Genomic DNA, 17157 nt, shown 5'->3' with positions numbered 1-17157 from the left:
TAGATAGTCTTATACTTCAGTATTACACTATGTATTTTAATGGTTCTAAAAAGTGTATTCCAGGCACACTTGAGGATCCTCAAACTCTTCATGGTATCTCCTGGGCTAACATTATTTTAATAACATGAAGACACAATCTGCCTTTTTATTCTCATTGTGCTAAGAATGGATAGTAGAATTTTTCTGAGACATTACATGTGATCCCACAAAAGACAGTGAAAAAATAGGTATAAAAATCTAGTTTACTTGCATTAAAGCAACATTACAGAGAATAGACATATAAAGTATTTTGGAAAATACAGTTATCTTTCACAAAAGCATTAGATATGTTAATATTGTATGACTTCCAATGTTAATTAAATTAATGATAGTTTTTCTTTTTAATATGATAATTGTTGATGTACATAACCAACATAATATAAAGTTCTTAAGGGTTCTTAATAATTTAAATTATGTACAGCAATCCTGAAATCAAATGTTTGATAACTATCAAATTTAGTAATCCCTAAAGCACCAGCAGAGTTCTAAACACTTCAGATGGAAACATACTTGAAGCAAAGTGAATTTGTATAATTAGACCTATTTCCTCACAATATATTTTACTTTAGTTAAGTTCAAAATTAAGATTTCACCTCACTAAAAAATGGAATTGTTGGAAGGTGGCAATTCTCTCTTAAATAAGAAGATTATTTTGCATATGAACAGAAATTGCCTTTTAAAATATCTTCCTCTTAAATGCAGTAAGATTATAAAGGCAAGATCACAATTATATCAGCGAAGTCAGTGTGAGGGCAAAATATATAGACTTTGAATAGATTTTAGGTGTATATTTTTAATAAGGTTAGTACTTTATCATGAAAAATATGTAAAGACTTTAAGTGGAGCAGGCTATAATTTTACTGTTTATTGATCTAGAATACACTACTTCTTCACTATAAAAAAAGACATCCTCCAGTATCTCTAGTTATACATTTTGGGGAGAATTCTTTTCCTTTAATAATTAGTTTTCATGATATGATATGATAGAACATTATCACCAATTGGTGTTTTAAGAGTAGAGAAGTCATTCTACCTAGACTGAACAGTGGTGCTTCATTGATGGACTATAACCAAAAAGCCCAAATGGCAGATAAAAATTCCAGGTTTTATTTTATTTTATTAAGTTAAAAGCCACTGAATTTAAAATGGGAAAAGGGCCAGTGACAGATTACTCATTACTGCTTGAGTAAATTAAGCCATTAACTTTATATTTCTCTAACCACAAATTCCTTCAAGGTTGTTCTCATTTTCTGTATTCCAGGACCAGCATATATAATTCCATCATGCATCATAAGTTTGGGAATATTTTTTGGAAAAATCTGGTTTTATTGTAGATGAATCTATAAAATAATAATATCCACTTTCTTCAAATACTTAGTTCATAAAGCAAAAATTATAGATGGTAAAATTCATAGAATTTGACCTTACATTCTGATTAAGATGTAGAAATTTTCAAGAGAATCATTCATATAAGAACAATGAACACAAGCCATCTACTAACATCAAAAAATTAGTGGTCTGGGGGTGAAATAAAACATAAATGAATTAAATTTAAGGCAATACAAAGCTCACAGCTACTAACAATTGTGAGCATGGCAGAAGGAGGAGCTAACACCGTACAGATTAGAGAAAGGAGTAACCAGTGGAATAGTTCACAGACTTTTAAAGGCCACGTCAGGTTCGTCTTGACTGATTATAAGGTCAAGATACACTAATCACTTGTCAATTCTGCCCTGAGGTTTCATTACCAAGTTTAGACCATGACTACAAAAGGAGACAAGAACTCCCCAGGAACATGGGTCTTCATCAGCTGAACATCAGCAGCTGGAAGCTTTGCACAGTGTAGGAATACTGAAAGAATACTGAAGTATATTTGGCCATACCTTCCAACAGTAAAAGAGTGACTCATTGAAGCTGGATTCAGGTGAGAAGAGCTCAGAGAAATCCCTCAAGGTTTATGGGGTCACTTTTTGAATGGACAGTAAGAGTTCACTGAAGACAGGAGGTAGTACAGGAAAATTGAAAGAAATGTCTCAAAGTGCAAGTTCCCTTACCAAGCATCTGGAAACAGTCAGTCAGTGAGTGGGAGTAGAAAAGTATTACCGAGAGCCTTCAGGGGAACAAGGCCGTTTTGCTGAGCTCACAGTAAGAGCCCAAGAAAGGCTACATAAAGACAAGGATAAGACCACAGTTTCAGGTAAGCAGGTAGTGATGGAGATCTGAGGAGACCCCTGTGGATACCAGCTTTCTTTGAGGAGGACTCCAGTGCTGATTCATGGACTACAGTTCAAAAAAAAAAAAAGTGACTGAGAACAAATATGACTTTCTCCCAACTGGAGTATCTCCAATCTCATTGTACATCTGAGGGAATCCTGGAAGATGGCAGAATAGAAGAAGGAGGCATTTACTACTTGCTTCACTGTTTGAAATTTGAAAAACAGTTTCACAATGAGGTAATATTATGTATAATATAATATTACATATTATTATTTGTCTATCAGAGATTTGAAGAAACCCAGATATACTGGTATAGTGGAATAGAAATATAAGGAAATTTACCTAAGCCCAGCAGTCTAAGTGGTGTTGTGTGACCTCAAAGCCAGGGCAACACAGACAGATTTAGCACAAAATATTCTATGTGTTTCTCTGCCTCTAAGAGAAGAATAGAGGGGAAGATCAGTGCAAAGATTGTTATGCTGAATCTTGTTCCTACAGGAACCTAAGAGTCCTTAAAAAACACTCATGCTCTATCTTAGCAAGTTCTTATTGCATGACATAAAACACACCTGGCAAGCACAATACCAATAGATAGGTCATCCAGACATAAACTAAGTACAGATTCTTCAGAACTAAAAAATATTATTAATCTAATGGAAACTTCTCTGAAGCAGACCATACTTTAAGATACAAAACAAGTCTTAGCAAATACAAACAAAAGAAAATTTCTTGCATCCTATCAGATCATGATGGAAAGAAATTAAAAATCAATTACAAAACCAAAAAACAATTTTAACACCTGGAGATCAAATAATGCACTTTCGAAGGAAGACTAGATCACGGTAGAAATCAGGGAAGAAATAAAACATTCCCAGAAAGAAATAAGAACAGAGAAACAACATATCAAAAGCTCTTGGACAGTATGAAGGCAGTTCTAAAAGGAAAGGTTATGGCATTGAATGCCTAGATTTAAAAAATAGAAAGTTTCCAAATAATCAAAGTTATATTTCAAGGCCTAGCAAAGGAAGAACAAACTAATTCCAAAATTAATGAAATTGAAAGCAACTGAAAAAATAAATACAAAGAAACAATATAACAAAGAGTTGGTTCTTCTTAAAGATAAACAAAATCAGTAAATCCTTAGCTAAACTAACCAAATCAAAGAGAGAGAAGACCCAAATTAACAAAATTGTTGATCAAAAAGGAGATGAGAAGGCAGAAACAGCAGAATGAGGTTGACCAAATTATGCTGTGTATATGCATGAATGTACCACAGTAAATTCCACTTTTATGTATTACTACAAAGTACCAATTTATAAAAACAATAAATAAATGTGATGTTACAGTTTGGATGTGAGTTGTGCCCCAAAAGCTCACATGTGAATTCAGGAAGGTTCAGAGGAGAAATGTTTGGGTTTTAAGAGTCTTAACCCAAACACTGAATTAATCCCTGATGGGATTAATTGAAGTGGCAGGGTGTGGCTGGAGGAAGTGGGAATTGGGGTGTGGCTATTGGGGTAAATGTTTTGTATCTGGAGAGTGGGGTCTCTCTCTGCTTCCTGATGATGTGAGTTGCTTTCCTCTGCCAGTCTTCTGCCATGATGTTCAGCCTCACCTGAGCCCCGAGGAATGGAGCCAGCTGTCTATGGATTGAAACTGTGAGCCCTCAAATAAACTCTTCCTCCTCTACAATTGTTCTGATTGGGTCCTATAGTCACAGCAGTGAAATAGCTGACTAAAACATGTGGGGAAGTGCAGGGAATTAGAGGAGGAGAAGGGGAAGGAGAAGGAGGTACTGGGGACTGAAATGAAACAAATTATATTCCATGCATGTGTAATTATGTCAAAATGAACCTCACATCATGTATAGCTCTAAGGCATTAATAACAAAGTAGTTTCTTTTCAAAAAATAAAAAATCAGGAGAGTTGAGAGAAATCTTTCTATGCACACAAAATATTTGACAAGTGAAATCATTGCCTAGTAAAGTCTGTCAAAGAACAAGATTAACAGACTTCCTGAGTTATAGAAAGCAAGAAGTAGAACTTCAGGTCCTTGAAAACACCTGAGCATTCCCAAAATATGCTGGCTGGATTGTAAATAGAGAGAGCTCTCTGGAGTGTGGGAAACTGTCCTTATTTAGCAGAATCAGACTACGTTGAACCATGGGACGCAGAGGCCTGGCTTCTAGGAACTGCCAGGAAGTATGTGGCTCCCTGTCTCCTTCTGGAATTTTCCCCCTAAGGGGATGGCTCTCCTAACTCCACCCTATCCTGTCCATTACAGAGGCAGCTCCTCCTGGTCCTTGCCCTCTACCTGTATGTTATAAATAAAGGAGAGTTGGGCAACTTGGTTGTTTGTAAGAGACCAGAGCTGGTATGGCCGGACTCGTCACATCCCCTCTCTCATAAAAAGAGTATTGGCTCTGTGTGTTCATTGAGTAGATAAGATTTTTGGGTAATAGATAGAAAAACCCCAACATCCTCCTCCAGCAGTTAACCCTTTCCTCGTCCATGCAGGATGTGGCAGAGAGGACCCTGACACTGGAGTATGATCATTACTCAGATTCCAAATCTTTCCTAAAAGAAAATTATGATTCTACCTGAAATGATTCAAAGGTAGTAATTAACTGAATCCACATAAAGACCAAAAACTCAATTTATAGGTGAAACTGACTTATTATTCTACCTTGGAAGAAAGAAAAAAAAGAGATGGTAAACTTGAAAACAAGACTTTAGAAATTAATCAAATTGAAGCATGAAAAAAAAAAAAAGCACAATCTGAGAAATAGGGGACAACATCCAATAATTAATATACATTAAATATGTTATGAGGGTCATATAGGAGAAAAGAAAAAATGATAATGGGTTGAGAGAAAATGGCCAAAATTTTTCAAAGAATTAAACTCACAAATGATTTTTTTAAAAAATAGACTTCCTCAATCTAATAAGAAAACACACACACACACACACACACACACACACAGACAAATATTTAGAGCTATTCTTACACATAACTGGAACATATTGAATTCTTTATATGATCAGGATTAAAAATCTGTGTTTATTATGATTTCATCCCATTAGAAATTGTTATATACAATGAGAGAAAAATGAATGATAAGGAGAAAGGCATAGAAAGCCTCCTTTTACATACAAAACAACTTCATATTTATGTATATATTTGTATATATGCATACAAGTATGTGCATGCCTGTGTGTGTTTCTGTGTTGAAAATCTCAAATATCTTTAAGAAATTCTGAAATCAATAAATGAATTCAGCAGTGTTTCTTGTATGTTTCAGAATACAAGATCAATATTTTAAAAATTGATTATATCACTATATACTGAGAAAAAGCAAAAGAAATGGGCCATTTTCTAAAATATTCTTATGCAAAAACCATCAACAAGATTTTATGTTCATATTATCAAAGGAAATATAAGATTACCAAACAGAAATAAAATAGAATGAGAGATTTTAAACTACATTAATAAATAGGGAATTTTCCTGGGTTCAGTATTTGCAGATATAAATATTGTTAAGGAATATAGTCTTCCCAAAATTATTTTTGATTCAACACACTTCTATAAAAAATTTCACTAGGCTTTCTTTACATCTATTAAAATGCTGACTCTAAATTTTTATAGAAATGTAGAGAATCTATAGGCACCAAAATAGATTTTAGAAGTTGTTTTATTTTATATATTGCTATAAAGATATAGCAATTGATACAGTGCCTTATTTGCATAAAAAGACAAATTAATCAATGGAATAGAATAAAATGTCAGAAATATTTGTGTTTGACACATACACTAAGAAAATCTGACAGGGAAAGTTGTTGGAACAACTGGATATCCACATGGGAAATAAGCCTTGATACCTGCATCATACACAAAAATACAGAATTTATTCAAGAAGGATTATGAACCTTGACCAAATTAGAAATATAAATCTCCTAAAGAAAACATGGGAGTTATGGGTTTCATTTTTATGCCTCGACTTGACTGGAATAAGGGATACTCAGTTCAGACAACTGGCAAGAAATTCTTTCTGAATGCGTCAGTGAGCGGGTTTCCAGAAAAGATTAGGGGTTTTTTTTTCTTTGCTTTTTGTGGTGCTGGGGATTGAACCCAGGGCCTTGTGTTTAGAGATTAGGGTTTGAATCAGTGGACTGCATAAGAAGATCTGCCTTCATCAATGTGGGTAGATGTTATTTAAACGACGGGAGTGGAGTTCGGATAAAGCACACAGGTGGAAAAAGGCTAATTTGTTTTCTTCTTTGAAGCTGGAACATTTCTGGCCTCAGACAAGGAATCTGCCTTTATTCTTTAACCTTCAGCCTCAGATTGGGAGTTACAACGTTGGCTGCCCTGGTTCTCACACTTACACACTTGGACTAATGTTATGGTTTAGAGATGTGCTTATGTGTAAAACAATGCAAGAAGGTTCAGAAGAGAAATAATGGGGTTGTAAGAGTCTTAAACCAATCAGTGAATTCATCCCCTTATAGGGATTAACTGAGTGGTAACTGAAGTGGTAGGGTGTGACTGAAGGAGTGGGCACTGGGGGATGACTTTGGGGTATATATTTGTATCTGGCAAGTGGAGTCTTTCTCTCTGCTACTGATCAACATGTGAGCTACTTCTCTCTGCCACAGTCTTCTGCCATGATGTTCAGCCTCACCTTGAACCTTGAGGAATAGAGCTGACTGCCTATAGACTAAGACCTCTGAAACTGTGAGCCCTCAAATAAACTTTTCTTCCCTAAAAGTTTTGTGGTCAGATCTCATAGTCACAGCAGAGAAGAAGCTGACTAAAACAACTAAATTATACCACTGACTTTCCTCATTCTTCAGCTTATAGCGGCATTTTTTGACATTCCTCAGCTTCCATGGGGATATGAACCAATATTGAAAATAAATCTTATATATGGATACATATCCTATTGGTTCTGTTTCTCTGGAGCACCCTGACATAGGACCACAGGTTTTGATCTTGTATATAAAGATTTGTTGTATAAATTTAAAAAAAAAACACTTAATGGAAGAGAAAAGATAATACATTTTTCTTCAGGGAAATAATGTTTCCTGATTTCTAGAAGATAAAAATAATACGACAGCTAAAATTATTGTGAGAGAAAATATTCCCATACATATATTTTTAAAGGATTCATATCTATAACATGAAGGTTTGAGCTAATTATATACACACAAGCTATATATTATATATATGTGTGTGTATATACATATATACATGTATAGTTGACAAAAGAAGATATACTAATCGCCAATACACATATGAAAATATTCAATATGATTACATGATGAAAATTCAAATTATATAGTAATATCTATTCATAATACTAAGATTGGAAAAAGAAAAATATTGGCAGTGCTGATTATTGCCAACCTTCTAGAAGAAATAAAACTCATATATTTCTGATGGAATACTAAAATGATCTAAACACTTTAGACAGTTGATGACAGTTTCTCACATATTTAAAAAATATAGCTAACATATTCCTAATGAATTCACCCCTTTATATTTATATTGAAATGAAAATTTGTGCTCCGAAAAATTCTTGCACAAGAAGATTCCAAACAACTTTATTTATAGTGAACAAAACTTGGAAACAACTAAATATCAACTAATATGAGAATGAACAAATTGTGATGTATTTATATATTCATACAATATATAGTAAATAATGAGAAAATGTACAAACTTAATAATGACAAAATGAATGAATCATTAACAAAATAATCTAGACAACAAAAAGTCCTACTACATAATACTGTGTATGTTTGCTCAAAAATAGGAATAAAAGACAAAGGAAGATCATCCTAGTAGGAAGGCAATATTCTGTCTCAATTTTGTTGGTATTACAACACAGTTGTCAAAATACATTGATCTGTTCACTTTGTTTCTGTGCATATTTATACCTCAATAATTTTTTAGTTCATTAATGTGACACTTTTATCTCTGAGTTTAAATAGTTGAAGAATTTATATGAAAATGATTAACTATTAAAAATACCCCCAATGGTAACTTCAGAGCACAACCATGCCACTTGGGCATGATTAAAAAGCATACTACAACCTGATGGCCTAGATATTTTTTAGTGATGATAACAGCAATTATAATTCATTCAATGCATATTCTTTGCTATATAACAAATTCCCTGTGCTGCATGTCAGGGTTCTAGCAGTGTCTTTCTCTTTCTACTGCTGTAACAAACCACTAGTGACTAGGGAATTTATAAAGGACAGAAACTTATTTTTCACAGTTCGGGAGGTTGAGAAGTAAAAAGCCAAAACACTGACAGACTCAAGTGTCTGTGAGCCTGCATCTCTGTCTCCAAGATGGCTCCCCAATGTCATGTCCTCCAGAGGGGAAAAACAGTGTCCTCAAGAGGCAGAATAGAGGAAAGGGTGAAAAGAGGATCTTAAGCTCCCTCCAGCCCTTCTAGGATTTGCTAATCCCATTCAATAGGGCCTGCATGACTATCTCTTCCTAAAGGCTCCTGCTTCTAATACTATCACAGTAGGTTTAAGTTCCAGCATGTGAATTTTGTGGGAAACATTCAGACTATAAAACACTTTCTATAGTCATTTTTTATAGGGTCAGATTTGACATATTTAAGAACAAAATGCACAATCGAGGAAAACCAATTGTTGATAAAGTTTAGGCAACGTATATTCATGCTTTAATATATATTCAAAACTATTCTAAGTTAAAACTATTTCTGTGTTGGAATACTATTCTGCTCTAATTCTTTCTGAGGCATTTAACATTTACATGTAGCTATAAGAATCTCTCTTTAAAAATTATTCTCCTTTTAATTTTCCCTCATAAGACATTTAAAGAATGAATCCAATAGGGAAAAACAGTACATAATAGGAAATTTGAGAGAATTTACATCATAAGCATTGATAAAAACATTAATTTTATCCTAGTATAATTAAGATAAGCAATATATCATTAACAAAATATAAAGTTTTTAAAACATTAATAGTTATATTGATGAAAATGCATTAAAATGTAGAACTATGTTGATTTCTTTCTTAATCTGTATTAACCAATATCCTCTTATTACTCTTTGTAATAAGTGTTTTAACAAAATTTTAGTTTTATTGATGAAACATGTAACTGATGCCAAAGTTCCAGTCCAAAACATTTAATGTTTCAAAAATAGCAATACATATAGTATGTTTAACTATAAACCTACTGAGTTAAACTAGGAAAAATGAAATATATTAAATTTACCAAAGTAATTTCAATTTTCATCAGATTTTTGTATAAGATTTTTTTAACAAATTATTGAAAAAAATAATTACACAAATGTGAACTGTTGACACACTTTAGTTTCTTACAGTAATACACAAATTCTATGTAAGTGTTTCAAATAGTAAGGAAGAAACCGTTTTTGATAATGATATAAAATTTTCACTTTTGTTTAAAATTTGCATCGGTTCTTTCATTTACATACAAAATTTGTCAGAACATAAGTATGCACATAAATAGATGATAACATAATTAATTTTTTTGTTTATTTCCACTATTATTTTTGTTCAAAGAAGGATTGATAGAGCTCACTATTAGAATTTAGTATGATAAGATTAAATTCAAAAGATAAAACTGATTCTCATTGGACTGTCCTTCCAAATTTTGTGAATCCTTAAAATTGAAAATATATAATTATTTACTATATTTTATTTATTCATTTATTTATTTATTTTTGTACCTGGAATTTAAATCAGGGACACTCAACTACTGAACCACAACCCCATCCCTATTTTGTATTTTATTTAGAGACAGGGTCTCTCTGAGTTGCTTAGCACCTCACTCACCATTGCTGAGTCTGGTTTTGAACTCCTGATCCTCCTGTCTCAGTCTCCTGAGGCACTGGGATTACAGGGATTCCCACTGTGCCTTGCTACTGTGTTTTAATTTTTTTAGAGAAACCCCTTGAACATTAATAATTCAATCAATGATTTAACAGTAATTCTATGGTGATACAGTTGTAAATTATTTTGTATGATGTCAAGGTGTGGTTTTAATATTTAACATTACAATTAATTGTTCATGGTTCTTTGCCTGCAACAGAATAATTTTAGTCTCATAAAGGAAACTATACATTTAAATAACTGTGCAAATGGATTTCATTTAATTATTTCTAAAACAGTTCAAATTCACAGCTCAATTAAAAGGTGATGCATTGCACATAATTTGTTCTCTTTTTATGGATTATACATTATAGATAAAATTACCTGAGGATTTTTTTTTATTCTACCCATGGTTTAACAATCTGTTATTCTAAATGTAAACTGATTGAACTCACAATTCCCTTTTGTCACAGCAGGTTTCTGGCTTTTGATGTTTTTCTTCTTGTATAATTACATATTTTAAGAAGATATGTTAATCACTAACCATATTCTAGTGTCTTAAGGGAATTAGCAGAAATTTGTTGGAGATAATGTGTTAGCCATATTAAAGTCAGTATTCAGAGTTATCCATGAAGTTTACTTATTTGGCATAACAGCCAGTGAAGAAAATCTTTCACTTACTCATTTACAGTCATCTCTTCCTGTGTAATCATTCAGAAAATCACACATTACTTAGTTTAAATGGAATGCAGAAATCATGCAATATTATCAATTCATTGTAAATATAAGGAGAGTAAGGGACAGAGAAAGAGGAATCTCACTGATGGATCTTGTTTCGAGTTCTAAATTTATCTCCTATTGAATAGGCTATTTTACTGGTTCCTGTTGTTATAATGAATAAATAATATTTGCATTTCTCTAATTGCTAGAAATGCTGAACATTTTTTTAAACCACAGTATGCTTATTCTCTTAAAGTCCTAGAAGCCATAAGTCCAAATTCAGAGTATTCCTTCTGAGGGCTCCGGAGAGAAATCTTTTTTCTTCCCTTTTCCAGCTTCTAGAGGCCATTTCATTCCATAGTTCTTAGAGCTCACTCCAACATCAGGTTCTGACAATATGTCTTCTTTTCCTTACCCTGATCCTCTTTCCCTCCTGTTATAAGGAACCTTATGATTATATTGGAAGCACCAAGCTAAGTCTGAATCATTACCCCATCTTAAAACAGATAATCATATAAAAAATACAAATTTCCATGTAAATTAATGCACTCACAGATTCCATGGATTAGGGTTTAATTATCTTTGAGGGGCCATTGTTCACTTTACCACTTTTACTTTATATTATTTGTAAAGTATTCAAACATATTGAATTTATGGTGTTGTTTTGAAATTGCACATGACTCCTTCCTTTGTAAGTATAGCTTTTGACTCTTTTTCATCTGTACCACTGTATTAAATCTGCCTTTCCCATCTATGGTGTCATTCCCATTCAATCTAGACTTTACCTTATAGCTATCATTTCCAAATACCTTCATATTTTTCAATAATTCCTTTTTTCTTACTTAAAAAGCACAAATTCCTCAGAACAGCTTACATTCACCTTCAAAACTGGAATATAATCCAGCTGCCCTATTTTATCAGATACCCTATGGTCTACAAATAGATAATTGGACTTAAGGGCAACAGAGTTTTTTGAGCATCCAGATCTTTACGTTAGTTATTTTCCTTGCTGGACATTCCCTGTACTGAACTTTTTCCAGTTTAGAAAAAATTCTGTTCATCTTCTAAGACTCATATTCGATGCCTCCATGGTACTTCCCCTTAGAGGGCACTTCTGGCAAGTTGGTTTCCATCTTGACTATTGCATTTGTCCTTTGTGCTCTGTGGTGAGTTCTTCAAGGGTGATGCCTGTTTTCTAGTCACCTTTCCATAGGTCTGCTATGTAAACACTTAACCAAGTCATGGATTTCTTTATTCTCTAAAGTCTTCCCACACCCCTGTCACTACCTTCTAATTTTGTCTTGATTTATACATTTCCTTGCTTGTCCAATATTACATCAGGATTTTCTATTATGTTTTCTCCTGGCAAAGTATATGCATTTTTCCTAACACTGGAAAAATAGTAAGGAAAAGATAAGTACTTAGCAAGTTCGTTGAGTTTGTTCAAAAAGTGAAATTGAATCTTAGACAAAGGTGCCAAAAACATTCACTGGAGAAAAGATAGCCTATTCAACAAATGGTGCCAGGAAAATGGAAAGCCTCATGTAACAAAATGAAATTCAATCTCTATCTCTTACCCTGCAGGAAACTCAACTCAAAGTGGATCAAAGACTTAGGCACTAGAACAGAGACCCTGAACCTAATAAAAGAAAAAGTAGAACCAAATCTTCACTATATTGACCTAGCATCTGACCTCATTAACAAGACACTTAAAGAGCAAGAAGTAAAATCAAGAGTCAATAAATAGGATGGATTCAAACTAAAAAGCTTCTTTGCAGCAAAGGAAATAATCAATAATGTGAAGAGAGAACCTACATACTGGGATAAAATTTTTACCACATGTACCTCAGATAAAGCATTAAATTCTAGGCTATACAAAGAACTTGAAAACTTAATAAAAACACAAATAACTCCACCAGCAACGTAAAAGTGTGCCTTTCCCCCCACCTCCCCACCAACATCTATTATTTTTTGCATTCTTGATAATAGTCATTCTAATTGGAGTAAGATGAAATCTTAGAGTTGCTTTAATTTACATATCTCTAATTACTAGAGATGTTGAACACTTTTTCATATATATATATATTAATCACTCATATGTCTTCTTCTGTAAAGTATTTGTCCAGTTCCTTGGCCCATTTATTGATTGGATTATTTGTATTTTGAGTGTAAAGTTTTGTAAGTTCTTTATAAATTTTGGAGATAAGTACTCTATCTGAAGTGTGTGTGGAAAAGATTTTCTCCCACTCTGTAGGCTCTCTCTTCACATTCTTGATTGCATCCTTTGCTGAGAAAATGCATTTTAGTTTGAGTCCATTCCATTTATTGATTCTTGCTTTGATTTCTTGTGCTTTGGGAATCTTGTTGAGGGAGTCTGATCCTAAGCCAACATGATGAAGATTTGAGCCTACTTTGTCTTCTGTTAGGTGCAGAGTCTCTGGTCTAATTCCTAACCACTCTGGAAAGCAGTGTGGAGAATTCTCAGAAAACTTGGAATGGACTCACCTTTTGACCAAGTTATTGCACTCCTCAGTTTATATCCAAAGGACTTAAAATCAGCATACTACAGTAATACAGCCACATCAATGTTCATAGCTGCTCGATTCACAATAGCTAGATTGTGGAACCAACCGACATGCCCTTCAACAGATGAATGGGTAAAGAAACTGTATATATATATATATATATATATATATATATATATATATATATACAGTGGAATATTATTCAGTCATAAAGAAGAATAACATTATAACACTAAAGAAGAATAGCATTTGCAAATAAATGGATGGAATTAGAGAATATCACACTAAATGAAATAAGCCAATCTCAAAAAAACCAAAGGCCAAATATTTTCCCTGATAATAATGGGGGTGGGGGATGTGAGGAGTGAGAGAAGAATGGAGGAACTTTGGATTATGTAGAAGGAAATGAGAGGGAGGTGGGGTATGAAAAATGGTGGAATGAGACAGACATCATTACCCTATGTACATGTATGATTACATGAATGGTATGAATCTACATTGTGTACAACCGTGGAAATAAAATGATGTACCCCATTTGTATACAGTGAATGAAAATGTAGTGTGTAAAAAATTAAAAAATAAATAAATAATAAAAAAAGAAAATGTAATAGGGTAGTAAAAATTGGCATATGGAACTAGAAAGTCATCAGTAAGCAATAAAATTATAAAAATGTTTTCTAAAAAACGTAAATAACTCAATCAATAAATGAGCTAAGGAACTGAGCATACACTTCACAGAAGAAGAAATACAATCAATCAACAAACATATAAAAAATGTTCAGCATTTCTAGCAATTAGAGAAATGCAAATCAAAATTACTCTAAGATTTCATCTCACTCCAGTCAGAATGGCAATTATTAAGAATACAGGCAACAATAAATGTTGGTGAGGAAAAGGTGCACTCATATTGCTGGTGCAACTGCAAATTGGTGCAACCACTGTAGAAGCAGTGCTGAGATTCCTCAGAAAACTTGGAATGGAACCACATTTGACCCAGCTCCTCAGTTTATACCTGAAGGACTTAAAATTAGCACACTAGAGTGATGCAACCATGTCACTGTTTACACCACCTCACTACACAATAACTAAACTGTGAAACGAACCTAGATGCCTTTCAACAGATAAATGAATAAAGAAATGTGGTACATATACACAATGGAATATTATTCAGTCTTGAAGAAGAATGGAATTATGGCATTTTCAGGTAAATGGATGGAGTTGGAGAATATCATGCTAAACCAAAAAAGTCAATTCCAAAAAACTGAAGGCCAAATATTTTCTCTGATATGCAGATGTTAATTCACAATAAGGGGGTGGAGTGTTAGGGGAGGGGCACTAGGGAAGAATAGAATTATTTTAGGTTAGGTAGAGGGGAATGATGGAAGAGGAGGGGTTATGAGGATAAGAATGACAGTAGAATGAAACAGACATTATTACCTTATGTACATATATGACTACATGATGTGATCCTACAATATGTACAATCAGGAAAAGGAGAAATTGTACCCCATTTATGTATACTATATCCAAGTGCATAAATGCATTCTATTGCTTTGTGTATCTAATTAGAATAAATTTAAAAAAATTTCCAAGTGTAAAAAACTGAAATTGACCAATGTAGAGTTTCTTGAATTTACATTGTGGGACTATTTTTAGGCATTATAGTTAAAAGAAATGGCTATTTTATGTGTTCATTAACAATTCAAAGGAAGATTTCTCAAATTCCAGGTTTTTGACCATAGCACTAAATTCCACAAGGGATTATGAAATTCCCCATTTATAAACATAATATATACATCATACATAGTTTTATAGAAATAGGGAATTATAAAGCATTCAGAAACATTAGTGAAGATGGAAAATTCATCTGAATATTTCACCTCAGGTTTGATTTTGAATTAATATTCTAATAAAAATTCTAAAATACAGAATGGATCACTATTCTATCTACAAAGGAATAAAGTTCATTTGCAAGAATATTGGGGTACTGTGGTTGTTGCTTCATGGGCCCTGGTGCAGGGAACCATTCGTGACTGGAATGAGAACCGGTGGAAGTTGGAGACATTAACCAGGAATATTTGGCCTCAGGAACTCACAGTGGATATCCACTGTTTAAGAACGCCTGAGTCATGTGGTAGCTTGCATTAGCTCACAGCTCAGGTTCAAGAATAGGCCCCAGTACAGGCACCCGAGATGGGAGTGACCCGCTAGAGCCACATGGCTTGCTCACCTCCTCCCGCTATTCTGTTTTTCCGGAGAAAGCTCCTCCGAGTCCCCTTTGATCTATACTGCTATAAATAAAGCAAGCGCAGGCTGCTTCTTTGTTAGAGCTAGATCTTTCTGGACGGCTCAACTCATCTTGTCCCTGCCTCAAAACCATTCTTGTCTTTTTTGTTTATTTCTGATATATATATATATATATTTCTTATCTTTTACTTCACAGCCTGCCCATCCCTCCTACGGAAACCCTTTCCCTCACCTACATGGGACGTGAACGGCTCCCTGGGTTGCACAGGATTTGGAGGTGATCAAAACCACAGTGTCAGAAGCTTGATCATCCAAGTGGATGGTGGGAATGATGACTGAGACAGCAATGCATAAAACTTTGAAGTGAAAGTAAACAAGATTGGTCTGGATTCTTATGAGAGGAAATTGACATCTTCCAATAACAGACCTCGAGAAAAGTTAAAATCCTCATTTATCTGGAACATCGATCCAAGAAAAAAATGCTCACTCTAATCTCCTAACTAAAAAGGAAACAAGCAGTCTATAAAATTACAGTTTCACAATGTTAAATTAGAAAACCTAGAAGCACACAACAAAATTTGGGGTCCCTATAATGAGATTCTGTCCAACCCATCCAGTTCTAGGTACAAGTACCTCCTGTCTTACAACCTCCATTCACTAAAGAAGTGTTACCACAGATTCAGGAAAATACATATTGCCCATATACTTTGATAGGAGCTTGAAACATGTGGTAATGAACAGGATCAAGCAATCCACTTCTGGAGGTATGAAGGAGGCTATCCAGAACTCATAGAGATCACAAATAAACTCATAGAAAATGAGGAATTTATGAATTTCCAAAAGGTAAGAATTAACACAGTTCTCTCTAGGAAGAATCAGATCCCATTGAAATTCACTTTCTTAAATGAACCTGTCCCCTGGTCAGGACCTAATATATAAGAACTCTTAACAACTCCAACTAGGAACCATGATTGAATGGGACAGTCACTGGGTTCCTACAATTCTCTTTAGACAAGGCAATAAGGAAGCAAGTAACTCCAGGACTCTTGTTTCAGATTGGGCAGCTATATATGGTGCATCACATTTGGATTTACAAGGATCTTCAGACCAGGGAAGATACATGGAATGCAGTGAGGCACAAACATTGCTTAGAGTTGGCGAATTATACAGTCCTATTTATTCAGGAAATGGAATCCAGAATCATGATCCCACTGAAGACCTAACCCCTACATAAAACTAGAGCACTTACATGTGCCTTAATAAATTTATGTGACAAGTATTGGTCATAAGTTAATTATATATCAAATGAGAAAAATACTGAAGTGTAAACTGTTGTGTATAACTTACAAAAAAAAAACCTCTTTTCTTTAAAATTTACATAATCACAAGAAAGTTTGATAGACTTTAGCAGGATTCTGTTGTCCTCTTTGAAATACCCTATCTTTGTCTAACATACCATATAATATTTAGTTTTGTCTCCTACCTCCAGAAAAAGAAGGTTCAGATTAAAATTAGAATCATCTCT

The 17157-nt window shown here is 33.8% G+C and overlaps 1 pseudogene; it reads left to right on the top strand.

Annotated features, from left to right (window-relative positions):
- Positions 1 to 1631: 1631 nt before the first annotated feature.
- LOC124981409 (protein NipSnap homolog 2-like) lies at positions 1632 to 16921 on the top strand (annotated as a pseudogene).
- The last annotated feature ends 236 nt before the right edge of the window (positions 16922 to 17157 follow it).

This window comes from Sciurus carolinensis, chromosome 1, assembly GCF_902686445.1.
Source record: "Sciurus carolinensis chromosome 1, mSciCar1.2, whole genome shotgun sequence".
NCBI lineage: Eukaryota > Metazoa > Chordata > Mammalia > Rodentia > Sciuridae > Sciurus > Sciurus carolinensis.
Note: the sequence above shows the minus strand (reverse complement) of the source record. Positions and strands in the feature narration are given on the sequence as shown.